Below are 21,279 nucleotides of genomic sequence, written 5' to 3' on the forward strand. Positions count from 1 at the left end.
TTACCAAAGGGGAGATGCTGCTTTTTCCAGTGTCACGCCCATGCTCTCAGGGCTGGAGGGAGGAGGGCTGCTTTTTGTTTTTACAGGCAAAAGGAAAGGCCCAGCCCTCAGAGCTTCTGCCAATGCAGATCCCAGCAGGTGCAAAATAAAGGCTCTCCCCCACCTTGCCAGCTGCAGATTGATCAGAAGACTGCTAGTCTAGTGTGTTGGGCCACTTTCTCTCTTCTGTGTATCGTCCCCTCTTATTACATAAACAGCATAAGAGGAATAAAGGAAGGAAGGAAGGAAGGAACAGTGTATCGCAAGCACCTTCCACCCTGATGTCAATGGGCCACCAACCTTCGGGATGAGGAGGAGACCTGTGAAGACAGTCAGAGCGTGCCGACTGGGGCATTCATTTGGCTCATACACCGACAAGGCTTTCAGCGGCAGGAACAAACTTCAGGAATAGGCATTCTTGGCCTCGAATCCTAAGGGGGGTGCAAACGCTGAGGACAATTCCGTCAAATGCTCAAAGGACCGTGGCTCGTTGGTCTAGGGGTATGATTCTCGCTTTGGGTGCGAGAGGTCCCGGGTTCAAATCCCGGACGAGCCCAAACAAGGTGGTTAACTTGAGCTCCTTTTTTTTGTTTTTTCAATGTTATTTTCATTGGACAGACTCTCTGGTTTTCTCGGTAAGCAGTAGTCGATGAACAATTCACTTCCTGAACCTCTTTGCGTGCCATGTCCTTGCGACAAGCACTTTGTGTTCTCTGTTAGCTCTCAGTAACATTCCTTGATTTGCTTGTGAGTTTTGGCCGTCCGATCTCAAAGTGGAAATATGTCCTTCCCTCTGTACGCTGCATAGGCCCTCAGCTGGCATACTTGTATATGTGCGCATGCTTGATAGGACGTATGTTTTAGGCTGGATTGTGGGAGCTTCAGGCGCAAGGCATTTGATTAGTCTTTAAGCAGGTCCACTTGCACTGCCCTTTGCACCTGTTCTCCCAGTCCCTACAAAGGTGAGCAAGCAGCTGTTTCTGTAGTGTAGTGGTTATCACGTTCGCCTCACACGCGAAAGGTCCCCGGTTGAGACCGGGCAGAAACACTCTCTGCTGGCATTTTACACAAAATAGTTTTTTTCCCCTTTTGTCACACACAAATGTAAAGTATGAACTTATTTGCGTTCTCATGGAAATAGCATATGCTCTCAAGAGCTTGAGAAATACACTGGGAAGGCAAGCATCCTCACATGTATTCTGTATATGGGGCCAATAAAAAAATGCACGCGCTTGCATTTTGTGTATGTAATGTTGCAGAGCACAGAGAGGATTTATTTTCCCTACTGCTGGGTATTTGGGTCTCTGGGATCACAGTTGGGTCCGCTCCGTCCTCTGAAATGGTCCATATTAGTTACATAGGTTAGTGTACCAAAGAAATAATACATTTTCATATACAGCTTCTTCATTTCTGTGTTCTGAGGGATTACCAGTTGTAAGAAATGCACTTGCCGGTACAGTGATTCCCTGGCTTTCTCTGGCCCGAGAAAGCTTTTCCTCTGAAGTGGGAACAGAAGTTGGACTGCTTCTGCTGAACTTCCTGAAAGCAGAGCTGGCGGGAGGAGGGACTTTTTGAGTGCTGGGAAAATTTGAGCTGGAAATTTGCATCGGCTGGACAGAGATTGCTTGGAGCAGCCAAAATATAATAACGTCCATGGCGCTCAAGTAAAGCAGAAAGCTTTTAGTATACACCTTTTGCACTCTTGTCAACGAAGCTGGGCTCTGTGAATGCTCACCCTACGCAAGAAAAGAGAACAGACTTTGCTGGTGACCTAAATATATCTCGCCTGATCGAGCACGATCGAGCTCTGAGTGAGCAGCTGTGCAATGGTCATCTTTACCAAAGGGGAGATGCTGCTTTTTCCAGTGTCACGCCCATGCTCTCAGGGCTGGAGGGAGGAGGGCTGCTTTTTGTTTTTACAGGCAAAAGGAAAGGCCCAGCCCTCAGAGCTTCTGCCAATGCAGATCCCAGCAGGTGCAAAATAAAGGCTCTCCCCCACCTTGCCAGCTGCAGATTGATCAGAAGACTGCTAGTCTAGTGTGTTGGGCCACTTTCTCTCTTCTGTGTATCGTCCCCTCTTATTACATAAACAGCATAAGAGGAATAAAGGAAGGAAGGAAGGAAGGAAGGAACAGTGTATCGCAAGCACCTTCCACCCTGATGTCAATGGGCCACCAACCTTCGGGATGAGGAGGAGACCTGTGAAGACAGTCAGAGCGTGCCGACTGGGGCATTCATTTGGCTCATACACCGACAAGGCTTTCAGCGGCAGGAACAAACTTCAGGAATAGGCATTCTTGGCCTCGAATCCTAAGGGGGGTGCAAACGCTGAGGACAATTCCGTCAAATGCTCAAAGGACCGTGGCTCGTTGGTCTAGGGGTATGATTCTCGCTTTGGGTGCGAGAGGTCCCGGACGAGCCCAATCAAGGTGGTTAACTTGAGCTCCTTTTTTTTGTTTTTTCAATGTTATTTTCATTGGACAGACTCTCTGGTTTTCTCGGTAAGCAGTAGTCGATGAACAATTCACTTCCTGAACCTCTTTGCGTGCCATGTCCTTGCGACAAGCACTTTGTGTTCTCTGTTAGCTCTCAGTAACATTCCTTGATTTGCTTGTGAGTTTTGGCCGTCCGATCTCAAAGTGGAAATGTGTCCTTCCCTCTGTACGCTGCATAGGCCCTCAGCTGGCATACTTGTATATGTGCGCATGTTTGATAGGACGTATGTTTTAGGCTGGATTGTGTGAGCTTCAGGCGCAAGGCATTTGATTAGTCTTTAAGCAGGTCCACTTGCACTGCCCTTTGCACCTGTTCTCCCAGTCCCTACAAAGGTGAGCAAGCAGCTGTTTCTGTAGTGTAGTGGTTATCACGTTCGCCTCACACGCGAAAGGTCCCTGGTTCGAGACCGGGCAGAAACACTCTCTGCTGGCATTTTACACAAAATAGTTTTTTTCCCCTTTTGTCACACACAAATGTAAAGTATGAACTTATTTGCGTTCTCATGGAAATAGCATATGCTCTCAAGAGCTTGAGAAATACACTGGGAAGGCAAGCATCCTCACATGTATTCTGTATATGGGGCCAATAAAAAAATGCACGCGCTTGCATTTTGTGTATGTAATGTTGCAGAGCACAGAGAGGATTTATTTTCCCTACTGCTGGGTATTTGGGTCTCTGGGATCACAGTTGGGTCCGCTCCGTCCTCTGAAATGGTCCATATTAGTTACATAGGTTAGTGTACCAAAGAAATAATACATTTTCATATACAGCTTCTTCATTTCTGTGTTCTGAGGGATTACCAGTTGTAAGAAATGCACTTGCCGGTACAGTGATTCCCTGGCTTTCTCTGGCCCGAGAAAGCTTTTCCTCTGAAGTGGGAACAGAAGTTGGACTGCTTCTGCTGAACTTCCTGAAAGCAGAGCTGGCGGGAGGAGGGACTTTTTGAGTGCTGGGAAAATTTGAGCTGGAAATTTGCATCGGCTGGACAGAGATTGCTTGGAGCAGCCAAAATATAATAACGTCCATGGCGCTCAAGTAAAGCAGAAAGCTTTTAGTATACACCTTTTGCACTCTTGTCAACGAAGCTGGGCTCTGTGAATGCTCACCCTACGCAAGAAAAGAGAACAGACTTTGCTGGTGACCTAAATATATCTCGCCTGATCGAGCACGATCGAGCTCTGAGTGAGCAGCTGTGCAATGGTCATCTTTACCAAAGGGGAGATGCTGCTTTTTCCAGTGTCACGCCCATGCTCTCAGGGCTGGAGGGAGGAGGGCTGCTTTTTGTTTTTACAGGCAAAAGGAAAGGCCCAGCCCTCAGAGCTTCTGCCAATGCAGATCCCAGCAGGTGCAAAATAAAGGCTCTCCCCCACCTTGCCAGCTGCAGATTGATCAGAAGACTGCTAGTCTAGTGTGTTGGGCCACTTTCTCTCTTCTGTGTATCGTCCCCTCTTATTACATAAACAGCATAAGAGGAATAAAGGAAGGAAGGAAGGAAGGAACAGTGTATCGCAAGCACCTTCCACCCTGATGTCAATGGGCCACCAACCTTCGGGATGAGGAGGAGACCTGTGAAGACAGTCAGAGCGTGCCGACTGGGGCATTCATTTGGCTCATACACCGACAAGGCTTTCAGCGGCAGGAACAAACTTCAGGAATAGGCATTCTTGGCCTCGAATCCTAAGGGGGGTGCAAACGCTGAGGACAATTCCGTCAAATGCTCAAAGGACCGTGGCTCGTTGGTCTAGGGGTATGATTCTCGCTTTGGGTGCGAGAGGTCCCGGGTTCAAATCCCGGACGAGCCCAAACAAGGTGGTTAACTTGAGCTCCTTTTTTTTGTTTTTTCAATGTTATTTTCATTGGACAGACTCTCTGGTTTTCTCGGTAAGCAGTAGTCGATGAACAATTCACTTCCTGAACCTCTTTGCGTGCCATGTCCTTGCGACAAGCACTTTGTGTTCTCTGTTAGCTCTCAGTAACATTCCTTGATTTGCTTGTGAGTTTTGGCCGTCCGATCTCAAAGTGGAAATATGTCCTTCCCTCTGTACGCTGCATAGGCCCTCAGCTGGCATACTTGTATATGTGCGCATGCTTGATAGGACGTATGTTTTAGGCTGGATTGTGGGAGCTTCAGGCGCAAGGCATTTGATTAGTCTTTAAGCAGGTCCACTTGCACTGCCCTTTGCACCTGTTCTCCCAGTCCCTACAAAGGTGAGCAAGCAGCTGTTTCTGTAGTGTAGTGGTTATCACGTTCGCCTCACACGCGAAAGGTCCCCGGTTGAGACCGGGCAGAAACACTCTCTGCTGGCATTTTACACAAAATAGTTTTTTTCCCCTTTTGTCACACACAAATGTAAAGTATGAACTTATTTGCGTTCTCATGGAAATAGCATATGCTCTCAAGAGCTTGAGAAATACACTGGGAAGGCAAGCATCCTCACATGTATTCTGTATATGGGGCCAATAAAAAAATGCACGCGCTTGCATTTTGTGTATGTAATGTTGCAGAGCACAGAGAGGATTTATTTTCCCTACTGCTGGGTATTTGGGTCTCTGGGATCACAGTTGGGTCCGCTCCGTCCTCTGAAATGGTCCATATTAGTTACATAGGTTAGTGTACCAAAGAAATAATACATTTTCATATACAGCTTCTTCATTTCTGTGTTCTGAGGGATTACCAGTTGTAAGAAATGCACTTGCCGGTACAGTGATTCCCTGGCTTTCTCTGGCCCGAGAAAGCTTTTCCTCTGAAGTGGGAACAGAAGTTGGACTGCTTCTGCTGAACTTCCTGAAAGCAGAGCTGGCGGGAGGAGGGACTTTTTGAGTGCTGGGAAAATTTGAGCTGGAAATTTGCATCGGCTGGACAGAGATTGCTTGGAGCAGCCAAAATATAATAACGTCCATGGCGCTCAAGTAAAGCAGAAAGCTTTTAGTATACACCTTTTGCACTCTTGTCAACGAAGCTGGGCTCTGTGAATGCTCACCCTACGCAAGAAAAGAGAACAGACTTTGCTGGTGACCTAAATATATCTCGCCTGATCGAGCACGATCGAGCTCTGAGTGAGCAGCTGTGCAATGGTCATCTTTACCAAAGGGGAGATGCTGCTTTTTCCAGTGTCACGCCCATGCTCTCAGGGCTGGAGGGAGGAGGGCTGCTTTTTGTTTTTACAGGCAAAAGGAAAGGCCCAGCCCTCAGAGCTTCTGCCAATGCAGATCCCAGCAGGTGCAAAATAAAGGCTCTCCCCCACCTTGCCAGCTGCAGATTGATCAGAAGACTGCTAGTCTAGTGTGTTGGGCCACTTTCTCTCTTCTGTGTATCGTCCCCTCTTATTACATAAACAGCATAAGAGGAATAAAGGAAGGAAGGAAGGAAGGAAGGAACAGTGTATCGCAAGCACCTTCCACCCTGATGTCAATGGGCCACCAACCTTCGGGATGAGGAGGAGACCTGTGAAGACAGTCAGAGCGTGCCGACTGGGGCATTCATTTGGCTCATACACCGACAAGGCTTTCAGCGGCAGGAACAAACTTCAGGAATAGGCATTCTTGGCCTCGAATCCTAAGGGGGGTGCAAACGCTGAGGACAATTCCGTCAAATGCTCAAAGGACCGTGGCTCGTTGGTCTAGGGGTATGATTCTCGCTTTGGGTGCGAGAGGTCCCGGGTTCAAATTCCGGACGAGCCCAAACAAGGTGGTTAACTTGAGCTCCTTTTTTTTGTTTTTTCAATGTTATTTTCATTGGACAGACTCTCTGGTTTTCTCGGTAAGCAGTAGTCGATGAACAATTCACTTCCTGAACCTCTTTGCGTGCCATGTCCTTGCGACAAGCACTTTGTGTTCTCTGTTAGCTCTCAGTAACATTCCTTGATTTGCTTGTGAGTTTTGGCCGTCCGATCTCAAAGTGGAAATATGTCCTTCCCTCTGTACGCTGCATACGCCCTCAGCTGGCATACTTGTATATGTGCGCATGCTTGATAGGACGTATGTTTTAGGCTGGATTGTGTGAGCTTCAGGCGCAAGGCATTTGATTAGTCTTTAAGCAGGTCCACTTGCACTGCCCTTTGCACCTGTTCTCCCAGTCCCTACAAAGGTGAGCAAGCAGCTGTTTCTGTAGTGTAGTGGTTATCACATTCGCCTCACACGCGAAAGGTCCCCGGTTCGAGACCGGGCAGAAACACTCTCTGCTGGCATTTTACACAAAATAGTTTTTTTCCCCTTTTGTCACACACAAATGTAAAGTATGAACTTATTTGCGTTCCCATGGAAATAGCATATGCTCTCAAGAGCTTGAGAAATACACTGGGAAGGCAAGCATCCTCACATGTATTCTGTATATGGGGCCAATAAAAAAATGCACGCGCTTGCATTTTGTGTATGTAATGTTGCAGAGCACAGAGAGGATTTATTTTCCCTACTGCTGGGTATTTGGGTCTCTGGGATCACAGTTGGGTCCGCTCCGTCCTCTGAAATGGTCCATATTAGTTACATAGGTTAGTGTACCAAAGAAATAATACATTTTCATATACAGCTTCTTCATTTCTGTGTTCTGAGGGATTACCAGTTGTAAGAAATGCACTTGCCGGTACAGTGATTCCCTGGCTTTCTCTGGCCCGAGAAAGCTTTTCCTCTGAAGTGGGAACAGAAGTTGGACTGCTTCTGCTGAACTTCCTGAAAGCAGAGCTGGCGGGAGGAGGGACTTTTTGAGTGCTGGGAAAATTTGAGCTGGAAATTTGCATCGGCTGGACAGAGATTGCTTGGAGCAGCCAAAATATAATAACGGCCATGGCGCTCAAGTAAAGCAGAAAGCTTTTAGTATACACCTTTTGCACTCTTGTCAACGAAGCTGGGCTCTGTGAATGCTCACCCTACGCAAGAAAAGAGAACAGACTTTGCTGGTGACCTAAATATATCTCGCCTGATCGAGCACGATCGAGCTCTGAGTGAGCAGCTGTGCAATGGTCATCTTTACCAAAGGGGAGATGCTGCTTTTTCCAGTGTCACGCCCATGCTCTCAGGGCTGGAGGGAGGAGGGCTGCTTTTTGTTTTTACAGGCAAAAGGAAAGGCCCAGCCCTCAGAGCTTCTGCCAATGCAGATCCCAGCAGGTGCAAAATAAAGGCTCTCCCCCACCTTGCCAGCTGCAGATTGATCAGAAGACTGCTAGTCTAGTGTGTTGGGCCACTTTCTCTCTTCTGTGTATCGTCCCCTCTTATTACATAAACAGCATAAGAGGAATAAAGGAAGGAAGGAAGGAAGGAACAGTGTATCGCAAGCACCTTCCACCCTGATGTCAATGGGCCACCAACTTTCGGGATGAGGAGGAGACCTGTGAAGACAGTCAGAGCGTGCCGACTGGGGCATTCATTTGGCTCATACACCGACAAGGCTTTCAGCGGCAGGAACAAACTTCAGGAATAGGCATTCTTGGCCTCGAATCCTAAGGGGGGTGCAAACGCTGAGGACAATTCCGTCAAATGCTCAAAGGACCGTGGCTCGTTGGTCTAGGGGTATGATTCTCGCTTTGGGTGCGAGAGGTCCCGGACGAGCCCAATCAAGGTGGTTAACTTGAGCTCCTTTTTTTTGTTTTTTCAATGTTATTTTCATTGGACAGACTCTCTGGTTTTCTCGGTAAGCAGTAGTCGATGAACAATTCACTTCCTGAACCTCTTTGCGTGCCATGTCCTTGCGACAAGCACTTTGTGTTCTCTGTTAGCTCTCAGTAACATTCCTTGATTTGCTTGTGAGTTTTGGCCGTCCGATCTCAAAGTGGAAATGTGTCCTTCCCTCTGTACGCTGCATAGGCCCTCAGCTGGCATACTTGTATATGTGCGCATGTTTGATAGGACGTATGTTTTAGGCTGGATTGTGTGAGCTTCAGGCGCAAGGCATTTGATTAGTCTTTAAGCAGGTCCACTTGCACTGCCCTTTGCACCTGTTCTCCCAGTCCCTACAAAGGTGAGCAAGCAGCTGTTTCTGTAGTGTAGTGGTTATCACGTTCGCCTCACACGCGAAAGGTCCCTGGTTCGAGACCGGGCAGAAACACTCTCTGCTGGCATTTTACACAAAATAGTTTTTTTCCCCTTTTGTCACACACAAATGTAAAGTATGAACTTATTTGCGTTCTCATGGAAATAGCATATGCTCTCAAGAGCTTGAGAAATACACTGGGAAGGCAAGCATCCTCACATGTATTCTGTATATGGGGCCAATAAAAAAATGCACGCGCTTGCATTTTGTGTATGTAATGTTGCAGAGCACAGAGAGGATTTATTTTCCCTACTGCTGGGTATTTGGGTCTCTGGGATCACAGTTGGGTCCGCTCCGTCCTCTGAAATGGTCCATATTAGTTACATAGGTTAGTGTACCAAAGAAATAATACATTTTCATATACAGCTTCTTCATTTCTGTGTTCTGAGGGATTACCAGTTGTAAGAAATGCACTTGCCGGTACAGTGATTCCCTGGCTTTCTCTGGCCCGAGAAAGCTTTTCCTCTGAAGTGGGAACAGAAGTTGGACTGCTTCTGCTGAACTTCCTGAAAGCAGAGCTGGCGGGAGGAGGGACTTTTTGAGTGCTGGGAAAATTTGAGCTGGAAATTTGCATCGGCTGGACAGAGATTGCTTGGAGCAGCCAAAATATAATAACGTCCATGGCGCTCAAGTAAAGCAGAAAGCTTTTAGTATACACCTTTTGCACTCTTGTCAACGAAGCTGGGCTCTGTGAATGCTCACCCTACGCAAGAAAAGAGAACAGACTTTGCTGGTGACCTAAATATATCTCGCCTGATCGAGCACGATCGAGCTCTGAGTGAGCAGCTGTGCAATGGTCATCTTTACCAAAGGGGAGATGCTGCTTTTTCCAGTGTCACGCCCATGCTCTCAGGGCTGGAGGGAGGAGGGCTGCTTTTTGTTTTTACAGGCAAAAGGAAAGGCCCAGCCCTCAGAGCTTCTGCCAATGCAGATCCCAGCAGGTGCAAAATAAAGGCTCTCCCCCACCTTGCCAGCTGCAGATTGATCAGAAGACTGCTAGTCTAGTGTGTTGGGCCACTTTCTCTCTTCTGTGTATCGTCCCCTCTTATTACATAAACAGCATAAGAGGAATAAAGGAAGGAAGGAAGGAAGGAACAGTGTATCGCAAGCACCTTCCACCCTGATGTCAATGGGCCACCAACCTTCGGGATGAGGAGGAGACCTGTGAAGACAGTCAGAGCGTGCCGACTGGGGCATTCATTTGGCTCATACACCGACAAGGCTTTCAGCGGCAGGAACAAACTTCAGGAATAGGCATTCTTGGCCTCGAATCCTAAGGGGGGTGCAAACGCTGAGGACAATTCCGTCAAATGCTCAAAGGACCGTGGCTCGTTGGTCTAGGGGTATGATTCTCGCTTTGGGTGCGAGAGGTCCCGGGTTCAAATCCCGGACGAGCCCAAACAAGGTGGTTAACTTGAGCTCCTTTTTTTTGTTTTTTCAATGTTATTTTCATTGGACAGACTCTCTGGTTTTCTCGGTAAGCAGTAGTCGATGAACAATTCACTTCCTGAACCTCTTTGCGTGCCATGTCCTTGCGACAAGCACTTTGTGTTCTCTGTTAGCTCTCAGTAACATTCCTTGATTTGCTTGTGAGTTTTGGCCGTCCGATCTCAAAGTGGAAATATGTCCTTCCCTCTGTACGCTGCATAGGCCCTCAGCTGGCATACTTGTATATGTGCGCATGCTTGATAGGACGTATGTTTTAGGCTGGATTGTGGGAGCTTCAGGCGCAAGGCATTTGATTAGTCTTTAAGCAGGTCCACTTGCACTGCCCTTTGCACCTGTTCTCCCAGTCCCTACAAAGGTGAGCAAGCAGCTGTTTCTGTAGTGTAGTGGTTATCACGTTCGCCTCACACGCGAAAGGTCCCCGGTTGAGACCGGGCAGAAACACTCTCTGCTGGCATTTTACACAAAATAGTTTTTTTCCCCTTTTGTCACACACAAATGTAAAGTATGAACTTATTTGCGTTCTCATGGAAATAGCATATGCTCTCAAGAGCTTGAGAAATACACTGGGAAGGCAAGCATCCTCACATGTATTCTGTATATGGGGCCAATAAAAAAATGCACGCGCTTGCATTTTGTGTATGTAATGTTGCAGAGCACAGAGAGGATTTATTTTCCCTACTGCTGGGTATTTGGGTCTCTGGGATCACAGTTGGGTCCGCTCCGTCCTCTGAAATGGTCCATATTAGTTACATAGGTTAGTGTACCAAAGAAATAATACATTTTCATATACAGCTTCTTCATTTCTGTGTTCTGAGGGATTACCAGTTGTAAGAAATGCACTTGCCGGTACAGTGATTCCCTGGCTTTCTCTGGCCCGAGAAAGCTTTTCCTCTGAAGTGGGAACAGAAGTTGGACTGCTTCTGCTGAACTTCCTGAAAGCAGAGCTGGCGGGAGGAGGGACTTTTTGAGTGCTGGGAAAATTTGAGCTGGAAATTTGCATCGGCTGGACAGAGATTGCTTGGAGCAGCCAAAATATAATAACGTCCATGGCGCTCAAGTAAAGCAGAAAGCTTTTAGTATACACCTTTTGCACTCTTGTCAACGAAGCTGGGCTCTGTGAATGCTCACCCTACGCAAGAAAAGAGAACAGACTTTGCTGGTGACCTAAATATATCTCGCCTGATCGAGCACGATCGAGCTCTGAGTGAGCAGCTGTGCAATGGTCATCTTTACCAAAGGGGAGATGCTGCTTTTTCCAGTGTCACGCCCATGCTCTCAGGGCTGGAGGGAGGAGGGCTGCTTTTTGTTTTTACAGGCAAAAGGAAAGGCCCAGCCCTCAGAGCTTCTGCCAATGCAGATCCCAGCAGGTGCAAAATAAAGGCTCTCCCCCACCTTGCCAGCTGCAGATTGATCAGAAGACTGCTAGTCTAGTGTGTTGGGCCACTTTCTCTCTTCTGTGTATCGTCCCCTCTTATTACATAAACAGCATAAGAGGAATAAAGGAAGGAAGGAAGGAAGGAAGGAACAGTGTATCGCAAGCACCTTCCACCCTGATGTCAATGGGCCACCAACCTTCGGGATGAGGAGGAGACCTGTGAAGACAGTCAGAGCGTGCCGACTGGGGCATTCATTTGGCTCATACACCGACAAGGCTTTCAGCGGCAGGAACAAACTTCAGGAATAGGCATTCTTGGCCTCGAATCCTAAGGGGGGTGCAAACGCTGAGGACAATTCCGTCAAATGCTCAAAGGACCGTGGCTCGTTGGTCTAGGGGTATGATTCTCGCTTTGGGTGCGAGAGGTCCCGGGTTCAAATTCCGGACGAGCCCAAACAAGGTGGTTAACTTGAGCTCCTTTTTTTTGTTTTTTCAATGTTATTTTCATTGGACAGACTCTCTGGTTTTCTCGGTAAGCAGTAGTCGATGAACAATTCACTTCCTGAACCTCTTTGCGTGCCATGTCCTTGCGACAAGCACTTTGTGTTCTCTGTTAGCTCTCAGTAACATTCCTTGATTTGCTTGTGAGTTTTGGCCGTCCGATCTCAAAGTGGAAATATGTCCTTCCCTCTGTACGCTGCATAGGCCCTCAGCTGGCATACTTGTATATGTGCGCATGCTTGATAGGACGTATGTTTTAGGCTGGATTGTGTGAGCTTCAGGCGCAAGGCATTTGATTAGTCTTTAAGCAGGTCCACTTGCACTGCCCTTTGCACCTGTTCTCCCAGTCCCTACAAAGGTGAGCAAGCAGCTGTTTCTGTAGTGTAGTGGTTATCACATTCGCCTCACACGCGAAAGGTCCCCGGTTCGAGACCGGGCAGAAACACTCTCTGCTGGCATTTTACACAAAATAGTTTTTTTCCCCTTTTGTCACACACAAATGTAAAGTATGAACTTATTTGCGTTCCCATGGAAATAGCATATGCTCTCAAGAGCTTGAGAAATACACTGGGAAGGCAAGCATCCTCACATGTATTCTGTATATGGGGCCAATAAAAAAATGCACGCGCTTGCATTTTGTGTATGTAATGTTGCAGAGCACAGAGAGGATTTATTTTCCCTACTGCTGGGTATTTGGGTCTCTGGGATCACAGTTGGGTCCGCTCCGTCCTCTGAAATGGTCCATATTAGTTACATAGGTTAGTGTACCAAAGAAATAATACATTTTCATATACAGCTTCTTCATTTCTGTGTTCTGAGGGATTACCAGTTGTAAGAAATGCACTTGCCGGTACAGTGATTCCCTGGCTTTCTCTGGCCCGAGAAAGCTTTTCCTCTGAAGTGGGAACAGAAGTTGGACTGCTTCTGCTGAACTTCCTGAAAGCAGAGCTGGCGGGAGGAGGGACTTTTTGAGTGCTGGGAAAATTTGAGCTGGAAATTTGCATCGGCTGGACAGAGATTGCTTGGAGCAGCCAAAATATAATAACGGCCATGGCGCTCAAGTAAAGCAGAAAGCTTTTAGTATACACCTTTTGCACTCTTGTCAACGAAGCTGGGCTCTGTGAATGCTCACCCTACGCAAGAAAAGAGAACAGACTTTGCTGGTGACCTAAATATATCTCGCCTGATCGAGCCTGATCGAGCACGATCGAGCTCTGAGTGAGCAGCTGTGCAATGGTCATCTTTACCAAAGGGGAGATGCTGCTTTTTCCAGTGTCACGCCCATGCTCTCAGGGCTGGAGGGAGGAGGGCTGCTTTTTGTTTTTACAGGCAAAAGGAAAGGCCCAGCCCTCAGAGCTTCTGCCAATGCAGATCCCAGCAGGTGCAAAATAAAGGCTCTCCCCCACCTTGCCAGCTGCAGATTGATCAGAAGACTGCTAGTCTAGTGTGTTGGGCCACTTTCTCTCTTCTGTGTATCGTCCCCTCTTATTACATAAACAGCATAAGAGGAATAAAGGAAGGAAGGAAGGAAGGAAGGAACAGTGTATCGCAAGCACCTTCCACCCTGATGTCAATGGGCCACCAACCTTCGGGATGAGGAGGAGACCTGTGAAGACAGTCAGAGCGTGCCGACTGGGGCATTCATTTGGCTCATACACCGACAAGGCTTTCAGCGGCAGGAACAAACTTCAGGAATAGGCATTCTTGGCCTCGAATCCTAAGGGGGGTGCAAACGCTGAGGACAATTCCGTCAAATGCTCAAAGGACCGTGGCTCGTTGGTCTAGGGGTATGATTCTCGCTTTGGGTGCGAGAGATCCCGGGTTCAAATCCCGGACGAGCCCAATCAAGGTGGTTAACTTGAGCTCCTTTTTTTTGTTTTTTCAATGTTATTTTCATTGGACAGACTCTCTGGTTTTCTCGGTAAGCAGTAGTCGATGAACAATTCACTTCCTGAACCTCTTTGCGTGCCATGTCCTTGCGACAAGCACTTTGTGTTCTCTGTTAGCTCTCAGTAACATTCCTTGATTTGCTTGTGAGTTTTGGCCGTCCGATCTCAAAGTGGAAATATGTCCTTCCCTCTGTACGCTGCATAGGCCCTCAGCTGGCATACTTGTATATGTGCGCATGCTTGATAGGACGTATGTTTTAGGCTGGATTGTGTGAGCTTCAGGCGCAAGGCATTTGATTAGTCTTTAAGCAGGTCCACTTGCACTGCCCTTTGCACCTGTTCTCCCAGTCCCTACAAAGGTGAGCAAGCAGCTGTTTCTGTAGTGTAGTGGTTATCACGTTCGCCTCACACGCGAAAGGTCCCCGGTTCGAGACCGGGCAGAAACACTCTCTGCTGGCATTTTACACAAAATAGTTTTTTTCCCCTTTTGTCACACACAAATGTAAAGTATGAACTTATTTGCGTTCTCATGGAAATAGCATATGCTCTCAAGAGCTTGAGAAATACACTGGGAAGGCAAGCATCCTCACATGTATTCTGTATATGGGGCCAATAAAAAAATGCACGCGCTTGCATTTTGTGTATGTAATGTTGCAGAGCACAGAGAGGATTTATTTTCCCTACTGCTGGGTATTTGGGTCTCTGGGATCACAGTTGGGTCCGCTCCGTCCTCTGAAATGGTCCATATTAGTTACATAGGTTAGTGTACCAAAGAAATAATACATTTTCATATACAGCTTCTTCATTTCTGTGTTCTGAGGGATTACCAGTTGTAAGAAATGCACTTGCCGGTACAGTGATTCCCTGGCTTTCTCTGGCCCGAGAAAGCTTTTCCTCTGAAGTGGGAACAGAAGTTGGACTGCTTCTGCTGAACTTCCTGAAAGCAGAGCTGGCGGGAGGAGGGACTTTTTGAGTGCTGGGAAAATTTGAGCTGGAAATTTGCATCGGCTGGACAGAGATTGCTTGGAGCAGCCAAAATATAATAACGGCCATGGCGCTCAAGTAAAGCAGAAAGCTTTTAGTATACACCTTTTGCACTCTTGTCAACGAAGCTGGGCTCTGTGAATGCTCACCCTACGCAAGAAAAGAGAACAGACTTTGCTGGTGACCTAAATATATCTCGCCTGATCGAGCACGATCGAGCTCTGAGTGAGCAGCTGTGCAATGGTCATCTTTACCAAAGGGGAGATGCTGCTTTTTCCAGTGTCACGCCCATGCTCTCAGGGCTGGAGGGAGGAGGGCTGCTTTTTGTTTTTACAGGCAAAAGGAAAGGCCCAGCCCTCAGAGCTTCTGCCAATGCAGATCCCAGCAGGTGCAAAATAAAGGCTCTCCCCCACCTTGCCAGCTGCAGATTGATCAGAAGACTGCTAGTCTAGTGTGTTGGGCCACTTTCTCTCTTCTGTGTATCGTCCCCTCTTATTACATAAACAGCATAAGAGGAATAAAGGAAGGAAGGAAGGAAGGAACAGTGTATCGCAAGCACCTTCCACCCTGATGTCAATGGGCCACCAACCTTCGGGATGAGGAGGAGACCTGTGAAGACAGTCAGAGCGTGCCGACTGGGGCATTCATTTGGCTCATACACCGACAAGGCTTTCAGCGGCAGGAACAAACTTCAGGAATAGGCATTCTTGGCCTCGAATCCTAAGGGGGGTGCAAACGCTGAGGACAATTCCGTCAAATGCTCAAAGGACCGTGGCTCGTTGGTCTAGGGGTATGATTCTCGCTTTGGGTGCGAGAGGTCCCGGACGAGCCCAATCAAGGTGGTTAACTTGAGCTCCTTTTTTTTGTTTTTTCAATGTTATTTTCATTGGACAGACTCTCTGGTTTTCTCGGTAAGCAGTAGTCGATGAACAATTCACTTCCTGAACCTCTTTGCGTGCCATGTCCTTGCGACAAGCACTTTGTGTTCTCTGTTAGCTCTCAGTAACATTCCTTGATTTGCTTGTGAGTTTTGGCCGTCCGATCTCAAAGTGGAAATGTGTCCTTCCCTCTGTACGCTGCATAGGCCCTCAGCTGGCATACTTGTATATGTGCGCATGTTTGATAGGACGTATGTTTTAGGCTGGATTGTGTGAGCTTCAGGCGCAAGGCATTTGATTAGTCTTTAAGCAGGTCCACTTGCACTGCCCTTTGCACCTGTTCTCCCAGTCCCTACAAAGGTGAGCAAGCAGCTGTTTCTGTAGTGTAGTGGTTATCACGTTCGCCTCACACGCGAAAGGTCCCCGGTTCGAGACCGGGCAGAAACACTCTCTGCTGGCATTTTACACAAAATAGTTTTTTTCCCCTTTTGTCACACACAAATGTAAAGTATGAACTTATTTGCGTTCTCATGGAAATAGCATATGCTCTCAAGAGCTTGAGAAATACACTGGGAAGGCAAGCATCCTCACATGTATTCTGTATATGGGGCCAATAAAAAAATGCACGCGCTTGCATTTTGTGTATGTAATGTTGCAGAGCACAGAGAGGATTTATTTTCCCTACTGCTGGGTATTTGGGTCTCTGGGATCACAGTTGGGTCCGCTCCGTCCTCTGAAATGGTCCATATTAGTTACATAGGTTAGTGTACCAAAGAAATAATACATTTTCATATACAGCTTCTTCATTTCTGTGTTCTGAGGGATTACCAGTTGTAAGAAATGCACTTGCCGGTACAGTGATTCCCTGGCTTTCTCTGGCCCGAGAAAGCTTTTCCTCTGAAGTGGGAACAGAAGTTGGACTGCTTCTGCTGAACTTCCTGAAAGCAGAGCTGGCGGGAGGAGGGACTTTTTGAGTGCTGGGAAAATTTGAGCTGGAAATTTGCATCGGCTGGACAGAGATTGCTTGGAGCAGCCAAAATATAATAACGTCCATGGCGCTCAAGTAAAGCAGAAAGCTTTTAGTATACACCTTTTGCACTCTTGTCAACGAAGCTGGGCTCTGTGAATGCTCACCCTACGCAAGAAAAGAGAACAGACTTTGCTGGTGACCTAAATATATCTCGCCTGATCGAGCACGATCGAGCTCTGAGTGAGCAGCTGTGCAATGGTCATCTTTACCAAAGGGGAGATGCTGCTTTTTCCAGTGTCACGCCCATGCTCTCAGGGCTGGAGGGAGGAGGGCTGCTTTTTGTTTTTACAGGCAAAAGGAAAGGCCCAGCCCTCAGAGCTTCTGCCAATGCAGATCCCAGCAGGTGCAAAATAAAGGCTCTCCCCCACCTTGCCAGCTGCAGATTGATCAGAAGACTGCTAGTCTAGTGTGTTGGGCCACTTTCTCTCTTCTGTGTATCGTCCCCTCTTATTACATAAACAGCATAAGAGGAATAAAGGAAGGAAGGAAGGAAGGAACAGTGTATCGCAAGCACCTTCCACCCTGATGTCAATGGGCCACCAACCTTCGGGATGAGGAGGAGACCTGTGAAGACAGTCAGAGCGTGCCGACTGGGGCATTCATTTGGCTCATACACCGACAAGGCTTTCAGCGGCAGGAACAAACTTCAGGAATAGGCATTCTTGGCCTCGAATCCTAAGGGGGGTGCAAACGCTGAGGACAATTCCGTCAAATGCTCAAAGGACCGTGGCTCGTTGGTCTAGGGGTATGATTCTCGCTTTGGGTGCGAGAGGTCCCGGGTTCAAATCCCGGACGAGCCCAAACAAGGTGGTTAACTTGAGCTCCTTTTTTTTGTTTTTTCAATGTTATTTTCATTGGACAGACTCTCTGGTTTTCTCGGTAAGCAGTAGTCGATGAACAATTCACTTCCTGAACCTCTTTGCGTGCCATGTCCTTGCGACAAGCACTTTGTGTTCTCTGTTAGCTCTCAGTAACATTCCTTGATTTGCTTGTGAGTTTTGGCCGTCCGATCTCAAAGTGGAAATATGTCCTTCCCTCTGTACGCTGCATAGGCCCTCAGCTGGCATACTTGTATATGTGCGCATGCTTGATAGGACGTATGTTTTAGGCTGGATTGTGTGAGCTTCAGGCGCAAGGCATTTGATTAGTCTTTAAGCAGGTCCACTTGCACTGCCCTTTGCACCTGTTCTCCCAGTCCCTACAAAGGTGAGCAAGCAGCTGTTTCTGTAGTGTAGTGGTTATCACATTCGCCTCACACGCGAAAGGTCCCCGGTTCGAGACCGGGCAGAAACACTCTCTGCTGGCATTTTACACAAAATAGTTTTTTTCCCCTTTTGTCACACACAAATGTAAAGTATGAACTTATTTGCGTTCCCATGGAAATAGCATATGCTCTCAAGAGCTTGAGAAATACACTGGGAAGGCAAGCATCCTCACATGTATTCTGTATATGGGGCCAATAAAAAAATGCACGCGCTTGCATTTTGTGTATGTAATGTTGCAGAGCACAGAGAGGATTTATTTTCCCTACTGCTGGGTATTTGGGTCTCTGGGATCACAGTTGGGTCCGCTCCGTCCTCTGAAATGGTCCATATTAGTTACATAGGTTAGTGTACCAAAGAAATAATACATTTTCATATACAGCTTCTTCATTTCTGTGTTCTGAGGGATTACCAGTTGTAAGAAATGCACTTGCCGGTACAGTGATTCCCTGGCTTTCTCTGGCCCGAGAAAGCTTTTCCTCTGAAGTGGGAACAGAAGTTGGACTGCTTCTGCTGAACTTCCTGAAAGCAGAGCTGGCGGGAGGAGGGACTTTTTGAGTGCTGGGAAAATTTGAGCTGGAAATTTGCATCGGCTGGACAGAGATTGCTTGGAGCAGCCAAAATATAATAACGGCCATGGCGCTCAAGTAAAGCAGAAAGCTTTTAGTATACACCTTTTGCACTCTTGTCAACGAAGCTGGGCTCTGTGAATGCTCACCCTACGCAAGAAAAGAGAACAGACTTTGCTGGTGACCTAAATATATCTCGCCTGATCGAGCACGATCGAGCTCTGAGTGAGCAGCTGTGCAATGGTCATCTTTACCAAAGGGGAGATGCTGCTTTTTCCAGTGTCACGCCCATGCTCTCAGGGCTGGAGGGAGGAGGGCTGCTTTTTGTTTTTACAGGCAAAAGGAAAGGCCCAGCCCTCAGAGCTTCTGCCAATGCAGATCCCAGCAGGTGCAAAATAAAGGCTCTCCCCCACCTTGCCAGCTGCAGATTGATCAGAAGACTGCTAGTCTAGTGTGTTGGGCCACTTTCTCTCTTCTGTGTATCGTCCCCTCTTATTACATAAACAGCATAAGAGGAATAAAGGAAGGAAGGAAGGAAGGAAGGAACAGTGTATCGCAAGCACCTTCCACCCTGATGTCAATGGGCCACCAACCTTCGGGATGAGGAGGAGACCTGTGAAGACAGTCAGAGCGTGCCGACTGGGGCATTCATTTGGCTCATACACCAACAAGGCTTTCAGCGGCAGGAACAAACTTCAGGAATAGGCATTCTTGGCCTCGAATCCTAAGGGGGGTGCAAACGCTGAGGACAATTCCGTCAAATGCTCAAAGGACCGTGGCTCGTTGGTCTAGGGGTATGATTCTCGCTTTGGGTGCGAGAGGTCCCGGGTTCAAATCCCGGACGAGCCCAATCAAGGTGGTTAACTTGAGCTCCTTTTTTTTGTTTTTTCAATGTTATTTTCATTGGACAGACTCTCTGGTTTTCTCGGTAAGCAGTAGTCGATGAACAATTCACTTCCTGAACCTCTTTGCGTGCCATGTCCTTGCGACAAGCACTTTGTGTTCTCTGTTAGCTCTCAGTAACATTCCTTGATTTGCTTGTGAGTTTTGGCCGTCCGATCTCAAAGTGGAAATATGTCCTTCCCTCTGTACGCTGCATAGGCCCTCAGCTGGCATACTTGTATATGTGCGCATGCTTGATAGGACGTATGTTTTAGGCTGGATTGTGTGAGCTTCAGGCTCAAGGCATTTGATTAGTCTTTAAGCAGGTCCACTTGCACTGCCCTTTGCACCTGTTCTCCCAGTCCCTACAAAGGTGAGCAAGCAGCTGTTTCTGTAGTGTAGTGGTTATCACGTTCGCCTCACATGCGAAAGGTCCCCGGTTCGAGACCGGGCAGAAACACTCTCTGCTGGCATTTTACACAAAATAGTTTTTTTCCCCTTTTGTCACACACAAATGTAAAGTATGAACTTATTTGCGTTCCCATGGAAATAGCATATGCTCTCAAGAGCTTGAGAAATACACTGGGAAGGCAAGCATCCTCACATGTATTCTGTATATGGGGCCAATAAAAAAATGCACGCGCTTGCATTTTGTGTATGTAATGTTGCAGAGCACAGAGAGGATTTATTTTCCCTACTGCTGGGTATTTGGGTCTCTGGGATCACAGTTGGGTCCGCTCCGTCCTCTGAAATGGTCCATATTAGTTACATAGGTTAGTGTACCAAAGAAATAATACATTTTCATATACAGCTTCTTCATTTCTGTGTTCTGAGGGATTACCAGTTGTAAGAAATGCACTTGCCGGTACAGTGATTCCCTGGCTTTCTCTGGCCCGAGAAAGCTTTTCCTCTGAAGTGGGAACAGAAGTTGGACTGCTTCTGCTGAACTTCCTGAAAGCAGAGCTGGCGGGAGGAGGGACTTTTTGAGTGCTGGGAAAATTTGAGCTGGAAATTTGCATCGGCTGGACAGAGATTGCTTGGAGCAGCCAAAATATAATAACGGCCATGGCGCTCAAGTAAAGCAGAAAGCTTTTAGTATACACCTTTTGCACTCTTGTCAACGAAGCTGGGCTCTGTGAATGCTCACCCTACGCAAGAAAAGAGAACAGACTTTGCTGGTGACCTAAATATATCTCGCCTGATCGAGCACGATCGAGCTCTGAGTGAGCAGCTGTGCAATGGTCATCTTTACCAAAGGGGAGATGCTGCTTTTTCCAGTGTCACGCCCATGCTCTCAGGGCTGGAGGGAGGAGGGCTGCTTTTTGTTTTTACAGGCAAAAGGAAAGGCCCAGCCCTCAGAGCTTCTGCCAATGCAGATCCCAGCAGGTGCAAAATAAAGGCTCTCCCCCACCTTGCCAGCTGCAGATTGATCAGAAGACTGCTAGTCTAGTGTGTTGGGCCACTTTCTCTCTTCTGTGTATCGTCCCCTCTTATTACATAAACAGCATAAGAGGAATAAAGGAAGGAAGGAAGGAACAGTGTATCGCAAGCACCTTCCACCCTGATGTCAATGGGCCACCAACCTTCGGGATGAGGAGGAGACCTGTGAAGACAGTCAGAGCGTGCCGACTGGGGCATTCATTTGGCTCATACACCGACAAGGCTTTCAGCGGCAGGAACAAACTTCAGGAATAGGCATTCTTGGCCTCGAATCCTAAGGGGGGTGCAAACGCTGAGGACAATTCCGTCAAATGCTCAAAGGACCGTGGCTCGTTGGTCTAGGGGTATGATTCTCGCTTTGGGTGCGAGAGGTCCCGGGTTCAAATCCCGGACGAGCCCAATCAAGGTGGTTAACTTGAGCTCCTTTTTTTTGTTTTTTCAATGTTATTTTCATTGGACAGAC

The 21,279-nt window shown here is 47.5% G+C and overlaps 15 non-coding genes across 15 annotated transcripts; all 15 read left to right on the forward strand.

The window, feature by feature from the left end:
- The first annotated feature begins 523 nt into the window (after positions 1 to 523).
- Positions 524 to 595, forward strand: TRNAP-UGG (transfer RNA proline (anticodon UGG)). The gene has a single exon. It is a non-coding gene; the product is annotated as a tRNA-Pro (tRNA).
- Positions 596 to 2,881: 2,286 nt separating this feature from the next.
- On the forward strand, positions 2,882 to 2,954 carry TRNAV-CAC (transfer RNA valine (anticodon CAC)). The gene has a single exon. It is a non-coding gene; the product is annotated as a tRNA-Val (tRNA).
- Positions 2,955 to 4,265: 1,311 nt separating this feature from the next.
- Positions 4,266 to 4,337, forward strand: TRNAP-UGG (transfer RNA proline (anticodon UGG)). Its single transcript has one exon. It is a non-coding gene; the product is annotated as a tRNA-Pro (tRNA).
- Positions 4,338 to 6,636: 2,299 nt separating this feature from the next.
- Positions 6,637 to 6,709, forward strand: TRNAV-CAC (transfer RNA valine (anticodon CAC)). The gene has a single exon. It is a non-coding gene; the product is annotated as a tRNA-Val (tRNA).
- Positions 6,710 to 8,499: 1,790 nt separating this feature from the next.
- Positions 8,500 to 8,572, forward strand: TRNAV-CAC (transfer RNA valine (anticodon CAC)). Its single transcript has one exon. It is a non-coding gene; the product is annotated as a tRNA-Val (tRNA).
- Positions 8,573 to 9,883: 1,311 nt separating this feature from the next.
- TRNAP-UGG (transfer RNA proline (anticodon UGG)) lies at positions 9,884 to 9,955 on the forward strand. The gene has a single exon. It is a non-coding gene; the product is annotated as a tRNA-Pro (tRNA).
- Positions 9,956 to 12,254: 2,299 nt separating this feature from the next.
- On the forward strand, positions 12,255 to 12,327 carry TRNAV-CAC (transfer RNA valine (anticodon CAC)). Its single transcript has one exon. It is a non-coding gene; the product is annotated as a tRNA-Val (tRNA).
- A 1,325-nt stretch (positions 12,328 to 13,652) lies between these two features.
- TRNAP-UGG (transfer RNA proline (anticodon UGG)) lies at positions 13,653 to 13,724 on the forward strand. Its single transcript has one exon. It is a non-coding gene; the product is annotated as a tRNA-Pro (tRNA).
- Positions 13,725 to 14,144: 420 nt separating this feature from the next.
- Positions 14,145 to 14,217, forward strand: TRNAV-CAC (transfer RNA valine (anticodon CAC)). Its single transcript has one exon. It is a non-coding gene; the product is annotated as a tRNA-Val (tRNA).
- A 1,790-nt stretch (positions 14,218 to 16,007) lies between these two features.
- Positions 16,008 to 16,080, forward strand: TRNAV-CAC (transfer RNA valine (anticodon CAC)). Its single transcript has one exon. It is a non-coding gene; the product is annotated as a tRNA-Val (tRNA).
- Positions 16,081 to 17,391: 1,311 nt separating this feature from the next.
- Positions 17,392 to 17,463, forward strand: TRNAP-UGG (transfer RNA proline (anticodon UGG)). The gene has a single exon. It is a non-coding gene; the product is annotated as a tRNA-Pro (tRNA).
- A 420-nt stretch (positions 17,464 to 17,883) lies between these two features.
- TRNAV-CAC (transfer RNA valine (anticodon CAC)) lies at positions 17,884 to 17,956 on the forward strand. The gene has a single exon. It is a non-coding gene; the product is annotated as a tRNA-Val (tRNA).
- Positions 17,957 to 19,271: 1,315 nt separating this feature from the next.
- TRNAP-UGG (transfer RNA proline (anticodon UGG)) lies at positions 19,272 to 19,343 on the forward strand. The gene has a single exon. It is a non-coding gene; the product is annotated as a tRNA-Pro (tRNA).
- Positions 19,344 to 19,763: 420 nt separating this feature from the next.
- Positions 19,764 to 19,836, forward strand: TRNAV-CAC (transfer RNA valine (anticodon CAC)). The gene has a single exon. It is a non-coding gene; the product is annotated as a tRNA-Val (tRNA).
- Positions 19,837 to 21,143: 1,307 nt separating this feature from the next.
- Positions 21,144 to 21,215, forward strand: TRNAP-UGG (transfer RNA proline (anticodon UGG)). Its single transcript has one exon. It is a non-coding gene; the product is annotated as a tRNA-Pro (tRNA).
- Positions 21,216 to 21,279: the final 64 nt, after the last annotated feature.

This window comes from Ambystoma mexicanum, chromosome 2q (assembly GCF_040938575.1).
Source record: "Ambystoma mexicanum isolate Mex_15411 chromosome 2q, UKY_AmexF1_1, whole genome shotgun sequence".
NCBI classification, from domain to species: Eukaryota; Metazoa; Chordata; class Amphibia; order Caudata; family Ambystomatidae; genus Ambystoma; species Ambystoma mexicanum.